This window comes from Somniosus microcephalus, chromosome 17 (assembly GCF_052327205.1).
Source record: "Somniosus microcephalus isolate GS21.2 chromosome 17, FLI_Smic_1.0, whole genome shotgun sequence".
NCBI classification, from domain to species: domain Eukaryota; kingdom Metazoa; phylum Chordata; class Chondrichthyes; order Squaliformes; family Somniosidae; genus Somniosus; species Somniosus microcephalus.
The window spans coordinates 67,395,130-67,410,604 of NC_141003.1; positions in this window are offsets into that span (position 1 = coordinate 67,395,130).

The following is a 15,475-nucleotide window of genomic DNA, read 5'->3' on the forward strand; positions in this document are numbered from 1 at the left end:
AAACATAGAAATATAAAAGGTAGGAGCAGGAGTAGGCCATTCGGCCCCTCGAGCCTACTCCGCCATTCAACGAGATCATGACTGATCATCCAAACTCAGTACCCTGTCCCCGCTTTCTCCCCATATCCCTTGATCCCTTTAGCCTTAAGAAATATATCTAACTCCTTCTTGAATATATTTAATGAATTGGCCTCAACTGCCTTCTGTGGTAGAGAATTCCACAGGTTCACCACTCTGAGTGAAGAAATTCCTCCTCTTCCCTGTCCTAAATGGCTTACCCCTTATCCTTAGACTGTGACCCCTGGTTCTGGACTCCCCTGCCATCGGGAACATCCTTCCTGCATCTAGTCTGTCTAGTCCTGTTAGAATTTTATAAGTTTCAATGAGATCCCCTCACATTCTTCTAAACTCTAGCGAGTATAAGCCCAATCGACCCAATCTCTCCTCATACGTCATTCCTGCCATCCCAGGTATCAGTCTAGTGAATCTTCGCTGCACTCCCTCCATGGCAAGAACATCCTTCCTCAGATAAGGCGACCGAAACTGCAGACAATACTCAAGATGTGGTCTCACCAAGGCCCTGCACAACTGCAGCAAGACATCCTTGTTCCTGTACTCAAACCCTCTCGCTACGAAGGCCAACATACCATTTGCCTTCTTAACCGCCTGCTACACCTGCATGCTTACCTTCAGCGACTGGTGCACAAGGACGCCCAGGTCTCGTTGCACTTCCCCTTCTCCCAATCTATTGCCTTTCAGATAATAATGTGCCTTCCTGTTTTTGCCACCAAAGTGAATAATCTCGCATTTATCCACATTATACTGCATCTGCCATGCATCTGCCCAATCACCCAACCTGTCCAAATCATACTGGAGTTTCTCGGCATCCTCCTCACAGCACACACGCCCACCCAGCTTTGTGTCATCTGCAAACTTGGAGATATTACATCTAGTTCCCTCATCTAGATCAAATAGATGAGGGAGAACCAGTGGATGTGGTGTATTTGGACCTTCAGAAGGCTTTCGATAAGGTCCCACATAAGAGATTAGCGTGCAAAATTAAGGCACATGGGATTGGGGGCAAGGTATTGACTTGGAAAGAGAACTGGTTGGCCGACAGAAGGCAGAGAGTTGGAATAAATGGGTCGTTTTCCGAGTGGCAGGCAGTGACTAGTGGGGTACCGCAAGGATCGGTCCTAGGACCCCAGCTGTTCACAATATATATTAATGATCTGGATGAGGGAATTGGATGTAATATCTCCAAATTTGCAGATGACACAAAGCTGGGTGGGAGGGTAAGCTGTGAGGAGGATGTCGAGAAACTCCAGTACGATTTGGACAGATTGGGTGATTGGGCAGAAACATGGCAAAGGCACTATAATGTGGATAAATGTGAGGTTATCCACTTTGGTGGCAAAAACAGGAAGGCAGATTATTATTTGAATGGCAATAGATTGGGAGAAGGGGAAGTGCAAAGAGACCTGGGTGTTCTTGTGCACCAGTCGCTGAAGGTAAGCATGCAGGTGCAGCAGACGGTTAAGAAGGCAAATGGTATGTTGGCCTTCGTAACAAGAGGGTTCGAGTACAGGAACAAGGATGTCTTGCTACAGTTGTACAGGGCCTTGGTGAGACCGCACCTTGAGTATTGTGTGCAGTTTTGGTCGCCTTACCTGAGGAAGGACGTTCTTGCCATGGAAGGAGTGCAGCGAAGATTCACCAGGCTGATACCTGGGATGGCAGGAATGACGTATGAGGAGAGATTGTGTTGATTGGGCTTATACTCACTGGAGTTTAGAAGATTGAGAGGGGATCTCATCGAAACCTATAAAATTCTGTCAGGCCTGGACAGACTAGATGCAGGAAGGATGTTTCTGATGCCAAGGGAGTCCAGAACCAGGGGTCATAGTCTAAGGATAAGGGGTAAGCCATTTAGGGCTGAAATGAGGAGGAATTTCTTCACCCAGAGAGTGGTGAACCTGTGGAATTCTCTGCCACAGAGGGCGGTGGAGGCCAGTTCATTAAATATATTCAAAAAGGAGTTGGATATATTTCTTAAGGCTAAAGGGATCAAGGGATATGGGGAGAAGGCAGGGACAGGGTACTGAATTTGGATGATCAGCCATGATCTCATTGAATGGCGGAGCAGGCTCGAAGGGCCGAATGGCCTACTCCTGCTCCTATCTTCTATGTTTCTATGTTTCTATATTAATATATATTGTGAATAGCTGGGGTCCTAGCACTGATCCCTGCGATACCCCACTAGTCACTGCTTGCCACTCGGAAAAAGACCCATTTATTCCAACTCTTTGCTTCCTGTCTGCCAACCAGTTCTCTATCCAAATCAGTACCTTGCCCCCAATCCCATGTGCCTTAACTTTACACGCTAATCTCTTATGTGGGACCTTATTGAAATCCTTCTGAAAGTCCAAATACACCACATCCACTGGTTCTCCCTTATCTATTCTGCCAGTTACATCCTCAAAAAATTCCAGTAGATTAGTCAAGCACGATTTACCTTTTGTAAATCCATGTTGACTTTGTCCGATCCGGTCACTGTTTTCCAAGTGCTCTGCTATTACATCTTTTATAATGGACTCTAGCATTTTCCCCACTACCGATGTCTATAATTCCCCATTTTCTCTCTACCACCTTTTTTGAATAGTGGGGTAACATTAGCTACCCTCCAATCCGTGGGAACTGTTCCAGAATGTATAGAATTTTGGAAGATGACCAGCAATGCATCTACTATTTCTAGGGCCACTTTCTTAATTACCCTAGGATGTAGATTATCAGGCCCTGGGGATTTATCGGCCTTCAATCTCATCAATTTCCCTAACACCATTTCCCTACAAATACTGATTTCATTCAGTTCCTCCCTCTCATTAGACCCTATGTTCCCCGGCATCTCTGGGAGGGGAAGGGGGGAAGGGGGAAAAAAATCTGTGGATAATATCAGCAAAATCTCTCCCCAAATTCCTCCATACAAACTCCAGGGGGCCTTGTTTTTTTTTACATAGAATTACATAGTATTTACAGCACAGAAACAGGCCAGTTGGCCCATCTCGGCAATAAATGCTGGCCTTGCCAACAACGCCCACATCCCATGAACAAATATTTTTAAAAACTAGTCTCTGTCAGTCTATTATGCTCCACACGAGCCTCCTCCCACCTTACTTTGCCTAACCCTATCCGCATAACCTTCTATTCCTTTCTCCCTCATGTACTTACCTAGCTTCCCCTAAATACATCTAAGCTATTCACCTCAACCACTCCATGTGGTTCCACAGTCTAACCAATCTCTGGGTAAAGAAGTTTCTCCTGAATTCCCCATTGGTTTTTTTAGTGACGATCTTATATTTATGACCCTGAGTTTTGGCCTCCTCTTCTTCATGCTTCTCCCTTGGAGAACAGTGAAAGGCTGATTAACAGTCTGACAGGCCACAGCATCAATACTCCTTCCATGGCCTTAACCATTTTTCTACAAGCCGTTGTGGGGTTAGTCCTATATGAGGGGAGGGTTTTATGAGCTTCCATAACCCAGACATGAGTATCCACTGGATGTCATTCCAGAATTCAGAGCCGGAGCTCCAGTTTCCACTCACTGGGATAGTCTGGAGTGGGGTTTGAACGCTGCACCTTCTGACTCAAAGGCAGGAATGGTCCCACTGATCCACCCTTCCTGATAAGAAACAGTTTCTGTCTAAGTCATTTCAACCAACTCCCAGTCCATTCCATATCTGCTTAATTGGCTCACTTTTTCTAATATTTGTCTATGTCGAACTTTATCAAAAATTTCTTTGGAATCGAACTAGACGCCGTCTGCTGGACTTCTTTCATGTTAGACACTTTTGCATAAAAACTCAATCAAGTTTTTAGAAAGGACATCAAGGCCTTGGAGAAGGTGCAGAGGAGATAAACTAAAATGGTACCAGGGATGTGGGACTTCAGTTATGTGGAGAGACTAGAGAAGCTGGGATTGTTCTTCTTAGAGCAGAGAAGGTTAAGGGGAGATTTTATAGAGGTGTTCAAAATTATGAGGGGTTTTGATAGAGTGGATAGGGAGAAACTGTTTCCACTGCCAGGAGAATCAGTAACCAGAAGACACAGATTTAAAATAATTGGCAATAAAGCCAGGGGAGAAATAAGAAGAATTCCTTTACTCAGTGAGTTGTGCTCTGGAATGCACTGCCTGAAAGGGTAGTGGTAGCAGATTCAATAGTAACTTACAAAAGGGAACTAGATATGTACTAGGGGTACAGTAGCATAGTGGTTATGTTACTGGACTAGTAATCCAAAACCATGGTCAATGACTAGGAATATGAGTTCAAATCCTATCACAACAGCTGGGGGAATTTAATTTCAGTGAATTAAATTTTAAAAAATCTAGAATTTAAAGTGCTGTCCAATGAATCTTGCTCTTTCCCCATAACCCTGCAATTTCATTTCCTTTCAAGTATTTATCCAATTTCTTGTTGTATCTGCTTCCACCACCCTTTCAGGCAATTCCAAATCACAACAACTCGCTTCATAAAGAAATGGAATTCGATAAATACTTGAAAGGGGAAAATTTGCATGGCTAGGGGGAAAGGTCAGGGGCATGGGGTTAATTGGAGAGCTCTTTCAAAGAGCCAGCACAGGCATGATGGGCCGAATGGCCTCCATCTGTGCTGCAATGTTTGGTGATTGGTGCAAGGGATACGCCTCTTCGAAGATAACCCTCATCATCTTCACTCTCCTCCTCTGACAAGCTCACTTCTGTGGAGATATAAAACAACAGTTATTTTTGCTGATTGGCTTTGAGCAGGCCTTGAAATGCCACTGTGCAATAAACCTGTTCAAGAGAACAAAGAATAAATAATTAATTTATTGATCCAAATCACCAGAAAAAAATAATGTAAAAGACCATTAAAGTGGTGTTGAACACCTTGTAAATATTGGAAAGTATATTTTAGAAGCAATTGGAAAACTGCCATGTTATTCATGGGTATCTTTTTAAATTCTGTTGAAGGGGTTCAGCAAATGCTTTGCTATCTCAGTTGGGGACAGCATGGTACGATTTGACAGTGGGAATTGCCTGGAGTTAAATCCAATATCAAATAGAGTTACAGTCAGAGTGAATGAAATGCTCCTGAATCCACTGAGAGTTTGATTCCAGCCGCTAGCCCAGGTGCCTCCATAGTGGGTTGGCATGCAGCCAATCTATAGCCATAACCTTAGCGGTAGAGCCTTTGATACTTTCCAACCTCCATCACTCTTCCCTTCCTCCTACACTCCACAGGTTCTTAGAAGCCAAGGTTGGTTTCACTCTTCCACTACTCCTTGATGTATCTCGTCTGCTCTCCTACTCATAGGAACAGGGGGAGGCCATTCAGCCCCTCGAGCCTATTCCACCATGCAATTAGATCGTGACTGATCTGTATCTTAACTCCATTTACCCACCTTTGCTCCATATCTCTTGATACCCTTGTCTAATAAACGTCAATTGACCTCCAGCATCCACAGCCTTCTGGGGGCGATGTTCCACATTTCTGCTACGTTTTATATGAAAAAGTGCTTCCTGATTTCGCTTCTGAACGGCCTGGCTCTAATATTAAGATTATGCCCATTTGTCCTGGATTCCCCCACCAGAAGAAATAGTTTGTCTGTATCCCCCCAATTAAATCCCTTTATCATTTTAAACACCTCAATTAGATCACCTTTCAACCATCTAAGCTCAAGGGAATACAAGCCAACTTTATGCAACCATTTAAGACCCAGTATCAGTCTGGTGGATTTACTCCTTTGAATCTTGGTGGTATCCTGCACTGTGGGACTTCATCATAGAAACACAGAAACATAGAAGACAGGAGCAGGAGTAGGCCATTCGGCCCCTCGAGCCTGCTCCGCCATTCAATGAGATCATGGCTGATCATCCAAACTCAGTACCCTGTCCCTGCCTTCTCCCCATATCCCTTGATCCCTTTAATTACTTTGCTTCGGTATTTACCAGGGAGATAGAAGAGGTGGACATGACATCGGATGATGAGATTAGTCATGAGATAACTGCACTTAAAATAAAAAGAGGAGATTTATTAAATAAACTAATCAAACTCAAAGAGGATAAAACCCCTGGTCCAGACGGATTACATCCGCGCATTTTAAAAGAATCTGGGGAAGAGATAGCAGAGGCATTACTACACATATTTAATAATTCATTAGAAAAAGGTGTAGTACCAGTGGACATAGAAACATAGAAGATAGGAGCAGGAGTAGGCCATTCGGCCCCTCGAGCCTGTTCTGCCATTTAATGAGATCATGGCTGATCATCCAAATTCAGTACCCTGTCCCTGCTTTCTCCCCATATCCCTTGATCCCTTTAGCCTTAAGAAATATATCCAACTCCTTCTTGAATATATTTAATAAATTGGCCTCAACTGCCTTCTGTGGTAGAGAATTCCACAGGTTCACCACTCTCTGGGTGAAGAAATACTTCCTCATCTCAGTCGTAAATGGCTTACCCCTTATCCTTAGACTGTGACCCCTGGTTCTGGACTCCCCCGCCATCGGGAACATCCTTCCTGCTTCTAGTCTATCTAGTCCTGTTAGAATTTTGTAAGTTTCAATAAGATCCCTTCTCATTCTTCTAAACTCTAGCGAATATAATCCTACTCAACCCAATCTCTCTTCATATGTCATTCCTGCCATCCCAGGTATCAGTTTGGTGAATCTTCGCTGCACTCCCTCCATGGCAAGAACATCCTTCCTCAGATAAGGCGACCAAAACTGCACACAATACTCAAGGGCCTAGAAATTCAGTTGGTAGTGCCAGCCGCTAGAGCCTTAAGAGGGCGATAAGTGGGGCGCGAAGCGGCTAGCGCCCGGGCGCGGCGCGATCTGCGCCTCTCACGAACTTGACTGGACATTTAGCGGCGGCGCAAAACCGCAACGCCCGCTCAGCTGCACGCGCAGATCCCGACGTCATTTCATGGTGCAACGCCCTTGGTGCGCCCCAAACAGGAACTTCAGTGGCGCCCCCCTTCTTTCCGCCTGGCGCTCCCAGCGACTGGTTGAGTGGAACGGTTCCCAGTCGCTGTGGGGCTGGGGGTGGCGCTATTTAAAGGGGGCTCTTCCTGCCTTCTTAGTGGTAGCCATTTTGGACCACTCCTGTGTGAGAGAGAGAGAGATTTGCAGAGAGACAAAGGGAGAGAGCTTTCTGCATTGACTCAGCGCTCGCACAAGTACTTCTGGCTTCAGCCCAGAGCTTTGCAGTTGGATTGATTTTTCAGTGCCATAGCCTTGAGTGGCCACATATAATGGGGGCTGCAATGGGTGGAAACGTTGGGTTTCTCCATTGCATTGAGAGGGCTCAGAGACGCCGGGAGAGAGTGCCAATCATGGCCAGGCGGAGGAGGGCCAACAGGCGTTGGCACAGGAGGCCTTACCCTCCCAGGATATACCGCCAGCAGTTCTCATACCTCAACATGTCTGAGGAGCAGTGCATTCGGAGGCTTCGATTCAGAAGGGTGGTGGTCACTGAGATCTGCCACCTGCTTCAGAGAGATCTGCAGCCTCAGCTGAGGAGCAGGACGTCTCTGTCGGTGGCATTGAAGGTGACAGTGGCTCTGAACTTCTATGCCACCGGCTCCTTCCTATCCGTTACTGGGGACATTGCCAATGTCTCCCAGTTCGCGGTGCATTGCTGCATCCGCCAAGTCACAAATGCCCTCTTCAAAAGGAGATGTCAGTACATTTCCTACCCCATGACCCTGGACAAGCAGCAAGAGCGCGCAATGGGATTTGCAAGAATAGCGGGTTTCCCCATGGTCCAGGGCGCCATTGACTGCACGCATGTGGCTTTGCGGGCGCCTCTAGAGAATGCCGAGGAATACCGCAACCGGAAGGGGTTCCATTCGTTGAACATCCAGTTGGTGTGTGACCACAGGCAGCTGATACTAACTGTCAATGCCCGCTTTCCAGGCAGCAGCCACGACGCCTTCATCCTGCGCCAGACTTCTGTGGCAGACCTTTTCGAAGCCCCAGCTCACCCAGGAGGCTGGCTTCTCGGGGACAAGGGCTATCCTTTGTGCACCTGGCTGATGACCCCTCTCCTTGCGCCCAGCACCCCTGCTGAAGAGTGATACAATGACAGCCATCAAGCGACCAGGAACATCATTGTGCACACAATCGGCGTGCTAAAGCAATGGTTCCGCTGTCTGGACCATTCCGGGGGAGCCCTTCAGTACTCGCCTGAGTGAGTCTCCCATTTCGTTGTAATGTGCTGCATGCTGCCCAACCTGGCTATCCTCAGGACTCAGCCACTGCCAGCAGACATTGGAGGACCACCAGAGGAGGAGGAGGAGGAGGAGGAGGAGCACCAAGACGGGAGGGAGGCACAAAGTGCAAGGGCCGTCCGTCAGCGGCTTATTGCAAGTCGGTTCTAGGCCCCCTCTCAGGGAATGGCTTGTGCCATTGAAAGAACATGAGTGGAACCGGTCCGCAAACCCTGAGCTGGTCAAGGCAACAAATAGTTCAAAGTGCAAACATGCACAATCTGAATAAAGACAATTATTTATTTAACAAACACTGTGCCCTTCCCGCATGACAAACAAATACAGAGAAACCCCCCAAAAAAGTCAGACACATAACTGGCTCTCACAACCTGGCAACAATGATCAAAAGAGTTAACCAAAAATGACCATGATCCTCGGCCTTCACAAAAAAAAACACAGCATTTTGCCACACCTCCTACTTTTTGGCCTGCGAGGGTGATCTGCCTTGCTTGCGAGATTGGCCCCTTCCCACCCTGCAGCTCCCCTGCAATGGGACCCCAGTGGCTGCAGCAAGGCTGGGGGAAGGCTGCTGAGGGTCAGATAGTGAGTCGGCAGATGCCCTTGGGGGACGGCCTGGACCAGCTCTGCGCCTGGAGGGCCCGGCTGCTGACTGCTCCAACTCTACTTGGGCGGCAGCAGTCTGTCATACGGGTGGTGGCAGCTGCAGTGGAGGAGTGACAGTGTTGGCTGCAGGAATGCTGCCAACCTGACAGAGCACAGGCACTCCCTGGTCGGACGACACACTGGCACTCGCACGGGGCAGCACTGAACCATGCGCAGCAATCTGCTCAAGCACAGACTGCTGGCCTGCTGCGGTGCGGCGAGGGCCCCGGCGAATCCTGCCCGATCCAGCAAGGGTGGCAGCAGTTAGTGCTCGTGTGGCCCTGATCTGTGTCTGCATCAGACCAACCAGTGACTGCATGGCACGACTAAGCACTTGGCTGGAAGCCGCATATGCTGCGCCGAAGTCCTACAGACTCCTTGCCTGTGCTGCACCGAATTCCGGCAGACTCCTTGCCAGTGCTGCACCGAAGTCCTGCAGACTCCTTGCCTGTGCTGCCCCGAATTCCTGTACACTCCTTGCCAGTGACTCTATGGAGTCAGGCATCCTTGCCACTGCAGCCATGAGCTCAGTGTGCCTACGCGCCGCCTGGGCGCCCATTTCAGCAAGGAGCCACACCTCCTCTGCGCTAACTTAGCAGGACTGGAGGCCACACTCTCCCACCGGGGAGAAGGCCGCCGAGCTTCCCTATCCCCACCCCGCGTTGCTGCAGCCCGCTGGGCCCCAGAGCTTCGCCCTCCTCAGACCCTTCCCCCCTGCTCCCCTCCAGGGAAGACATGTCCCCATTATGGCCATGGGCTGCCTCGGCTGAGGGTGGCACTGATGTTCCGGCTTCCTCTTCCTCCTCCTCGCCTTCCAATTCACTCACAGTGGCAGCTTGAGGGCCTGCCTCCTCGCCTGGCGAATCAGCATCTGATAGCAAGGAGGTACAAGAGTTGCTTTAGCGTGAGGACAGGGCGGCAGTGAGGGAGGCATGAGTGCTGCAATGCACTGCATTGGTTCGATAGTGGCAAAGGATGCTGGTGTGAGGCACAACTGGAAAGAGAGAGGTCAAAAAGGTGATGACCTTACCATTGCTGTCCAGAACGGGGTCGGCATCTCCAGTGGCGACGGGGCCAATCAGTCGGCCTGCCATAATCCGTTCCACTCGCTGCTCCAGATCGCTGAGGTCTTTAAGTTCAGGACAGCCTCCCCCGGTCCATTGCTGCTGCCTCCTATTGTGGGCCAGCTTGCCCTGCAAGAGAAAGGACAGGCTCTGAGTACAGTGTGAAGCCCTGATCTTGGCTGCGCTGCCTCCAATGGTCGAATAGCCCTTACAGTGAGTAAAGTGGTGAATGTGCATGTGATTTTCATGAGAGGCCCATAGGTGTTGGATGAGGGCTGGGCATTGGGGCTTTCAGGACACTTTGCCCATAAAGTGAGGTGCACATGCAGGGATGAAGAGGATACTGGAAAGGGTACTCACCCTGACAACCCGAGTGAGGCCGTTGAACTTCTTCCTGCATTGCGTTGGGGTCCTAGGTACCATGCTGCTGGAGGTCACTCTGTATGCCACCTCCGTCCAAGCTTTTCGATATTCGTTGGGCAGCGGCCTCCTGCCACTGTCCGGAAAGAGGATAGGTCGCCTGCGCTCCACTGCGCCAACCAGAACCTTCAGGGCCCCCTCACTGAAGCGCTGCGCTCGCTCCCTGGCCCTCTCCGTGGTCGTAGGCGTAACGATGTCGCAGTAGGTCTGTCCAGGCCGAGAATCAGGGCTCCAATGTGCAGGGCGTGGCTGCAAGCCAAATCGACCCTCCCCCTTTAAGAGGTCACCGGCGCCAGCGTGTCTGCCTGCAATCGCTAACTGGCCGCACCTGCGCTGCGCCCGCCCTCGGTGGTAGCACCTCGCCTCTCCGGCTGAGCGCCTTAGGATAGTCGTGCAGCGCCTGCTTTAGCGCAGCAAGAACCTCTTGGGGCGAAGCAACTCAATTTCGCTGAAGGTGGCGTTAAGTAGCGCTGGGCGCTAAATTTAGCGCACGCTCGACTGGAGCGCCCCAAACGTGGCGATACTGAATTTCTAGGCCAAGGTGTGGTCTCACCAAGGCCCTGTACAACTGCAGCAAGACATCCTTGTTCCTGTACTCGAACCCTCTCGCTACAAAGGCCAACATACCATTTGCCTTCTTAACAGCCTGCTGCACCTGCATGCTTACCTTATGCGACTGGTGTATAGAAACATAGAAACATAGAAGATAGGAGCAGGAGTAGGCCATTCGGCCCCTCGAGCCTGCTCCACCATTCAATGTGATCATGGCTGATCATCCAAATTCAGTACCCGGTCCCTGCTTTCTCCCCATACCCCTTGATCCCTTTAGCCTTAAGAAATATATCCAACTCCTTCTTGAATATATTTAATGAATTGGCCTCTACTGCCTTCTGTGGTAGAGAATTCCACAGGTTCACCACTCTCTGGGTGAAGAAATTCCTCCTCATTTCTGTTCTAAATGGCATACCCTTTATCCTTAGACTGTGACCCCTGGTTCTGGACTCCCCGACCATCGGGAACATCCTTCCTGCATCTAGTCTGTCCAGTCCTGTCAGAATTTTATAAGTTTCAATGAGATCCCCTCTCATTCTTCTAAACTCCAGCGAGTACAAGCCCAATCGACCCAATCTCTCCTCATACGTCATTCCTGCCATCCCAGGTATCAGCCTGGTGAATCTTCACTGAACTCCTTCCATGGCAAGAACATCCTTCCTCAGATAAGGCGACCAAAACTGCACACAATACTCAAGATGTGGTCTCACCAAGGCCCTGTACAACTGCAGCAAGACATCCTTGTTCCTGTACTCAAAGCCTCTTGCTACAAAGGCCAACATACCATTTGCTTTCTTAACCGCCTGCTGCACCTGCATGCTTACCTTCAGCGACTGGTGCACAAGGACGTCCAGGTCTCGTTGCACTTCCCCTTCGCCCAATCTATTGCCATTCAGATTGTAGTGTATGTACCCGTCTACCTTTAAGGAAACTATTGTATGTAACCGTTCACCTTTAAGAGAACTACTTTAGGTGTGGCACTACTTGTTTGGCTTCTGTATACTGTAATACCGACAGTGACCACACCAGTATATAAGTGTTGTGGCAGGATTGCTGGGGCAGATTCGCCCTGACCTTCGAATAGTAAAGACCCGTTTGTTTGTTACTCCTGAAGTCTGTGTCGTTATTAACCGTACAACCCACAGACTTTACAGTGGCGACGAGTCCGATCGTACCCTGCGGCAAGACTACCAAAGCAACTAAAGAGCGTCGAAGAGAGGCAACCGCCCTCGTCGTTATGCTGGGAGAAAACACGAGGCTGCAGCAATAGAAAGGAAGAAGACTTTAGCAACAAAAGCTTCCAGCAGCAACAGGCACTGACTACCCTTCTACCACGGTGCGGAGTGAGCCGATCAGCAGGAAACAAGGCGGCCGCGGAGATTGTGAGTAGGGGAAAGGGTAACGAAATCCGGAGGATAAGGGCTGTGCACTCGACCACGGTCGAGGGGGAGCAGAGCTGGTCAGGAAGGCGGGTCCAACGGCGTCGTGAGATAGCCGGACCGCGATCAGCGGGAAAAGCCGGGCAGCGACCGAAGCCACGAAGCGCTGAGACCGGGAGCAGGCGCGGGAAGAGAGAAACTCAGCCGCAGCCGGGGAGGGAAGCACCGGACTGCGTGAGGGCTGGGAGGCGAACGGGAGCCGAGCGTGTGGGAGAGGCAGAGCCGACCAAAGGAGGCTGTGCGAGAGCCAGTCCAGCGGCTGAACTGTTCTCCGCCAATGGGGTACCCAGCGCCGGTAGAGCCGAACGTGTGGGAGAGAGACGGAGCTGAGCAAGGGGAGAGGGACTGCGTGAGAGCCAGTCCAGCGGCTGAACTGTTCTCCGCCAACGGGGTACCCAGCGCCGGTAGAGCCGAACGTGTGGGAGAGAGAGACAGAGCCGAGCAAGGGGAGAGAGACTGCGCGAGAGCCAGTCCAGCGGCTGAACTGTTCTCCGTGAACGGGGTGTACCCAGCGCCGGTAGAGCCGTGCGAGCGGGAGAGAGAGACAGAGCCGAGCAAGGGGAGAGAGACTGCGCGAGAGCCAGTCCAGCGGCTGAACTGTTATCCGTGAACGGGGTGTACCCAGCGCCGGTAGAGCCGTGCGAGCGGGAGAGAAAGACAGAGCCGAGTAAGGGGAGCTGTGCGGAAGCCAGCCAGCGGCTGAACCTGTCCACTGTGGGGAAAGCGTACCCCTTCCACCAGGGAAGAAACGCGGGAAGCCGCCATTAGGCGGAGAAGACGACAGAAGCGGGAAACCGCCATTGAAGTGGGCGGGGAGAGAAGGAAAGAGCGGGAAACCGCCATTTTCGCAGGAAAACCGCCATCTTAACTGCCATTGAAGTGGGTGGAGAGAGAAGGAAAGAGCGGGAAACCGCCATTTTCGCGGGAAAAACCGCCATCTTAGAAATAAACAAATAAATAAGAATACTTAAAGAAATACTTGTGCTGCTCCCAAGGAAAGAAAGATGCCTAAGCGAGGGAATATTAACGATTTTAATTCTGAGATAGAAGACTGGGCCACGTACGTGGAACGCATAGAGATTTATTGTGAAGCCAACAAAATAGAGGAAGACGACAAGGCGATAACATTGCTAAACTCGATGGGGGCAAAAACATACGGGCTCTTGAAGCATCTAATAGCACCAGATAAACCGGCGGATCAGACTTTCGAAGAGATTGTGGCTGTGCTGAAGGACCACTTGAACCCCACACCGTTGATGCTGGCTGAACGTTTCAAATTCTATGCAAGAACGCAGAGGAAAGACGAAAGTAACGCGGAGTACTTGGTCGAACTGCGTAGGCTGGCGAAATACTGCCAGTTCGGAGGGAATCTGACAGAGGCACTGCGAGACAAGTTCGTATGTGGATTGTCCAAAGAAGGGACGCAAAAGCGACTACTGGAAGAGAACGACCTCACACTAGACAGGGCTGTTCTTATAGCTGCATCGCACGAAGCCGCAGCGAAAGGAACGGCAGAAATGCAGCTGAAGGCGGCGGCACTCGGGGTGGACCAAATTACCTCGAATACAACAAAATGCTATCGTTGTGGGAAGACAACGCACGACCAGAATCAATGCTGGTTTAAGAACCAAGAATGTAGGAAATGTGGCAAACTGGGTCACATCGCAAAGGTATGCCGGTCAGGGAAGAAGACCAACAACCAAAGGAAGCCACCACAAGAAAAGTACAGCAAGGTACACAAGGTGGCTGAGAAGAGTTCAGACGAACAGAATTCAGACTCAGACCCAAACAACCAGGAGCTGGGTAGTCTGAGAATTCACAATGTGGGGAGGGAAGCTGATCTACAAACTATCTGGGTCATGCTAAGAATAGCTGGAGTCCAAGTAAGAATGGAGTTGGACACTGGATCAGCTCTATCAGTCATCAATCGAAGGGACTACCACCGGCTATTCTCTCACATACCCTTAAGGAATACCAAGTTCGTATTACAGACATACACGGGGCATAAAGTATACCCCATGGGGAAGATAAGAGTCAAGGTGAGAGAGAGGGGTAAAGAACACCCAAGAATGAACTTGTACGTATTACCTGAGGGAGGACCACCACTTCTAGGACGGGAGTGGATTAAGAAAATAGACATGGAATGGCACTATCTAAAAGCCATCACGAGTGAGGACTCGGTACGAGCAATCAGCTCAGATTCTGGAACGGATGATGATAAGACTAACTCAAATATGGAAGACAAGGCTGAAATGGACTTGCCGACTATGGTGGAGAAAACGAAGACATGCATAAAGGCTTATGCTACCGAGAAGGATAAAGCTTCAGAGCAGAACTCCAGGTTGACAGAGAATTCTGAGCCTGTCCAAGTTAAGGACTTATCCACGACGGAAGAACACAGAGCCCGGACTCAAACGTATCGCAAAATACAACAACAATTAGAACAGTTGAGTTACCGTCTCGTACAAGAGATGAAAACAATGGAACAATTCTGGGACACCGAATGGGAGAACCTGGAAAGACAACAGAGGCAGCTAGCTCAAGCTGAGAGCGACCATAGGGCCATCATGGCTAAGTATCGATCACATCTCCCTGATGCTGTTCAAGAGTTAGAATATTTGCAGAACGAAACAAATGAAGAGGAATCTTCAGGCAGCCAGGATTTTATCCCAGTTCCTCTCTACGACTCCTTACAAGCAGAGTGTAAGAAGTTGAAAGAACAGTATGAACAGGCCCAGGCTACAATTCTGGAGGGGGTTAACTCGGCAACCTCCGAAAAGCTAGTTTTAGTGAAAGCATATGAGCAACTAAAGGTTGAACATGAGCAAGAAGTCCAAAGGATGCAGGAAATGTTTGAGGAGCTCCAGGCCAAGACAGACTCATCGGTAGAGATTCCATCCATCGATGAAAAATTGGAGGTGGAAGACATGGCAGAACATGGAATCCAAGAGGTTCAAGAACTCATAAAAGTACTGAAGGAAACCCAAGACAAATATGAGGCGGAAATGACCAGGGTTCAACAACTTGAAGAACATAGTCAACTGGGAATCCGGGCAGTGGAAGGAAAGGCAACTGGAAGAGAAACAGA